The 5,000-nt window shown below is 42.8% G+C and overlaps 1 protein-coding gene across 1 annotated transcript in view; it reads left to right on the top strand.

The window, feature by feature from the left end:
• The window catches only part of LOC138866570 (zinc finger protein 524-like), a 7,291-nt gene extending 6,248 nt beyond the window's left edge, over positions 1-1,043 (top strand). The window contains exon 3 of the mRNA XM_070139679.1: positions 1-1,043. This exon is cut by the window's left edge and continues 2,563 nt beyond it. The gene's annotated coding sequence lies outside the window, so the exon portion shown is untranslated.
• Positions 1,044-5,000: the final 3,957 nt, after the last annotated feature.

Here is a 5,000-nt window from a genome sequence, read left to right as displayed (position 1 = left end):
ATGCAAGAGATTCCTTTTTTTTTGGAGGATTATTATAACGTGTTATATTTATATTGGAAAAAGTGAAGAATTTGCCATGGATTTTAGTCTGATAGATTTAAGCTCATTTGAATTTGGAAATATTTTGATTTCATCTATTGCTGCAACTTATTTCTCTTTCCTTCTTTTACAAAATGTTAAGACTGGCTAATGATTAAATATATAATTCTGCCAAGTATTGCATAACAAGCAATAACTTCTGATCTGACTTTCAAATAGCTAGATGTTCTATTTGATAAGAAAATTAATGAAAGGTCATTACAGTGTAAACTCAAAATCATGCCATACAATCATTAACAGAAAAATGTCAAATGAGTAATTGGCAACTTGAGCTTGGCCTTTCTTATACCTTAGTGTGGCAGTTTCGCAACACAAACAACAGACGGCAAGTTTCAGAGAGAGAGAGAGAGGGAGAGGATAGAAATACAGCAATGAGTTGTGCTTTACATACCAGCTCATATTTCACAGGATGTAAAGCCATGTTTGATGCCATATATTTTAGAATTTTTAGACTTTAGTTAGCTACATTCCTTGTGATGATATACTGGTACTACAACCAGCATGTGGCTTGCAAAAGCCCTCATTATCTTGTCATAGTTGTTACTTTCTGATATGCTGTTTCTGCTTTATCATAGTGTCAGTTTATACCATAATATAAAAGTCATCATTTCCTCACGTATTCTAGTCACAATGATCATGTGATATTAGCAAGATAGAAAGTGTCAACATTTTCAATGGACAGAGAGCAAAGGGCATTTTATTGAGGTATTCCAACAAACATTTGGTAAAACAATAAAAGAAATGAAAGAGTTGGAAGCTTTTAGGCTGACGTAAATTACAAGTATCGTTGCCCATGCCTTTGCTCTCTCTCCATTCCCTACACTTTGAAAATTGTAGCTCTTGTGAATTTTATATTATATGATACTTCTTTCCTATATTGTTTTAATCTGTATGTTAGATTTTGGATTTTTTCTGTTTTGTTTTTCAATAAAGACATCTGTATATTGACTTCTTTTTCTCCTATATAATAGTTCAGTATAACAAGTGACAGAAGAAAAATGAGATGAAACACGTGTGTGTGTGTGTTTGTGTTTATATTTATATAAATACGAATCACCCTATTCTGTTGCTTGTTATCATGGGGAGGGGGGGCCTAGGAGATGGAGACTGAGGTCCAATGTAGATTACCCCTGCCATGGGCCTCAGGCCTCACTTCAACTAATTTTGCATTATTTTTTCATCTCCCCCTTTCCTTTTCCTTCTTTTCTTCATTCCCTTCTTCTTTCCAATTTCCTAAAGGTGTGAGAACCATGCTGAAAGAACAAAAGGCTGACTTTGTGTCACTCATGGGAGCCATGGCCACGTAACTCCCTTGGTTAATCACCTAGCTCTTACCCCTTATGGTGGGGACCCTGAGGGGTAGACTGCTTCTTTTCCCCACTTATTTCTGGCTCATCATGGCCAGTAATGAAGATTTTTACCCTTATACCTAATAAGGGGCATTAAGGCTTGCCCCTTCATCAACTAGCCAATTTAACCACAGCTCTGACCACAGATACTAATACCTCCTCCTTGATGTCTACTGACAACTCTATCTATTCCGAACCACCCACCCAGGTCGTTACTCAACCTATTTATCAATCCTGACAGACCTCACCCAGCCAAACACTGTCGCTTCACAGCCCGCTGTCTCCTATGTGCTCAACCAAGTCATAATCTTTCATATTGCCTTGCTCAGTCACTTATGTGTGCCAATTGTGGTGGCTCCCACCATGTATTATATAGGAGTTGCCCTACTTATGCTCGAATGAGGTAGCAGTTCTCAGATTCAAATTAGGTCTCACTCTACACAAGGCCAGACAGGAAGAAAGGAAACAAGGTTTTTCTCTCTCTACCTATTCCAAAAATGACCTTTGCTCTGCTCCTTTCCCATCTTCTCAAGATGTTTCAGCATCTCCCCTGATTCGCATCGCTGGACTTGGTACTGTGATATGGGAACTGTGGCCAAGGAGATCAACCACATCCATGATAGTGCTCGTTGGAGGATCCTCCAGAACTACAAGGTTTACCAGAGTTCCGAGTTCTGTGGTACCGGCCATAGATTGATTGTGGTAACTCGTCGGGTTCACTGCAACCTCTCATCTTTCCAGTGGTCACTTCAGTGTTTCACTTGGATAGATTGAGGGAGGAGGAGTGTACAGAGGTTCGCCGAAGCTTTCTCTGATCAGTTTAGTTCTCGAATACCTGAAAGACCCTGTAGTTCTCTAGGATCCCTTTAAGCGTAAAACACTTAATGCAACACAGGAGTTCATTGGCAAATGCCCGAGGACAAGGCAGAATTTAATCTCACTGGAGACAATGGAGACCACAGATGCGTGTCAAATGTCACAGCTAAATGGCAATTAGGATTTGTCCAGTTCCTTGATGCACAAGGCTCGGACACTGCTGATAAGGGATGAGGAACATTTCACCAGGAATCTTGCTGAGGAGATTGAAGGACATTTCCTATCGTAAACGACTTTCGTCCTGCCTACCAAGACCTGAGGAAACTAAACTCCAATACCTCACGGATGACTGCAGTCCGCTCAGTGGATGGACGGAACATCTCAGATCATGTTTAGGTTAGTGAACGTTGGGCTGAGTATTTTGAGCAGCTGTATCAGATAGACTCTCCAGCAGTTAGTCTGGAAGCTAGTGGTGTTGCAATCCCTATACTGGACTCACCTATTAGTGAGGAACCTCCTACCCTGACTGAGGTCAGGGAGGCACTCTCCAGGCTGGGAAGGCATATGCATTATCCCTGTTGAACTGCTAAAGGCAGGAGGGGGGGGGGGTTATGGCATGGGACTTGCATACTGTCTTGGCTGTCATCTGGAAGTCCGGTTCCATTTCCTCGGTCCTCTTGATGGGCATGGTTATCCCTCTCTAGAAGGGGAAAGGGGAACTTTGGGACTGCAGCAACTACCGTGTCATCACTGCTAAGTATACCAGGCAAGGTTTTCACTTACATTCTTCGAAAACGGATCTGTGACCACCTGCTAAGGCACCAGAGACCGGTGTTCACCTCTAGCAAGTCCACAATAAACTGTAGCCTACTGCTTCGAGTCATTGTGGAACATTGTCGTAAGTTTGACTATGGGCTGCGATCGATCTTAAGAAGACCTTTGATTCTGTGCATCACTAATCGGTATGAAAGATCCTGAAACTTAGGGGAATCCCAACACAGATTATTGGTTTAAGAACAATCCTATTATTGGTACTGAAAGTGCTGTAAAGTGTGGTGGGGGCCTGTCGAGCTTCTTTCCCGTTAGTTCAGGAGTGAGGCAGGGCTGTGTCCTGGCACCAACACTTTTCAACACTTCCATGGGCTGGATAATGGGTAGAACTATCCAAAATCACTGTGGAGAAATACAACAATATCAAGGTCACGGACCTTGACTTTGTCTTTGGAATCTATAGTGGTGGCTCATTAAGCATTCAGTAATGAGGCGAAGCTCCTGGGCTTCGGGGTTTCTTGGACCAAGACCAAGATCCAGGATTTTAGGAACATGTTAGGGGAACCGGTTTGATTAATACATGATTGCGGTGAGGCCGTCGAGGTCACAAAGAACTTTACATACCCTGGTAGTGCAATCCATGTTTCTGGGCTGTCACACCAGAAAGTCAGTAGACGCATTTGTATGGCAGCAGGAGCCATGAAGTCAATAAGATAATTTCGAGGTGATAGTACCTGTGCCTTGGAGTCAGGTCTCGATGCCTTTTGTAACAAGTCCCTATGTCGGATCATTGGTCACAGATAGCATAGTGTGTCCAGCCGACCGTTATTTGTATAATCCACGACCGCCAACTCAGACTATACGTTTCCCTGTGGATGACCCTGTCCAGCTGGTGGTTGTCACTTCAAGAGACAATCCTGCACGAAGGAGGTCCGTAGGAAGACCTCGGAAGTCGTGGCTTGGGCAGCTCGACCAGACCTGCCGAGAGGAGCTAGAGATGGGGCAAAGGGGGAGCCCCGCGGCTGGAAGCGGAGGGTGGATGCGGCTGTGCCCCCGTCGGCGTTTCTACCCACTCAAGTAACCCAAATGTAAAATAGTGCCCAATAGCGCTTAACTCACTTCCGCGGCGGATGCCCAACCTCAATGCGATCTGCATTGTACTTGGTTTTCCAGCGGCGATTCTATGGTAGATCAGGAATTGAATCAGGAATGGGGTCTAGTTTTAATCGATTCACAGTATTTGACAACCAGCTAAGCCCTATTTATTACTGGCGAGGTACCTTCAGCCATGAAATTATTGATGGAGCTCAGGAGTCCATTTGTGATCACCTGAAAACAAGGCAAAACAGTATCCTATAAAACATTTTGAGGTTACAGGTGCATGTCACACGACTTCAGTGGCTGAAACCCTCGATCCCTCTCACGGACGCCATTAAAGGGAGACAAAGAACAGTTTTTCACAAAATTTCGAACTTCACCTTAAGGTTTCATCTCGGTCTGATGAATACGGTTTTTCATAGAACTCTCGTGTCCTTTTGAAAATATGTTCGCTTTCGTTTTCGAGAGAGCAGACTTCTTTTAGATTACCAATGAAGATTTCCTCCCCTTTGTATTTTAATAACTATTCCTTGTTCATCTACTTTTGTATCGTTGTCGTTCCGTTGGTTCTATTGGATGATATTGTAGAGTTCTGCTTTTATGTTTTCTCTGGCTGTTTTAGGCGTTGGGAGATAGTTTTTTTCCATGAGCTTTCTTTTCATGCGAGAACTCGTCTGCTGTGGACATTCTGCTTTTTCCAATCTTTTCCACTTCGATGAGTTTTTGTGGCTCGTTTGGTGATATTCAGATCGGTACTATTTATTATCCGAAGATTTAACTGAATTCTTCAGTGTTCGTTTTGTTATTTGAAGCGGTTCTGTCTTAAAGGAGAAGAGATTTCTGATTTTAGAACCCATTCGATGGTCG

This window comes from Penaeus vannamei, chromosome 3 (genome assembly GCF_042767895.1).
Source record: "Penaeus vannamei isolate JL-2024 chromosome 3, ASM4276789v1, whole genome shotgun sequence".
NCBI classification, from domain to species: Eukaryota; Metazoa; Arthropoda; class Malacostraca; order Decapoda; family Penaeidae; genus Penaeus; species Penaeus vannamei.
This window is presented reverse-complemented; position numbering and strand designations above follow the sequence as displayed.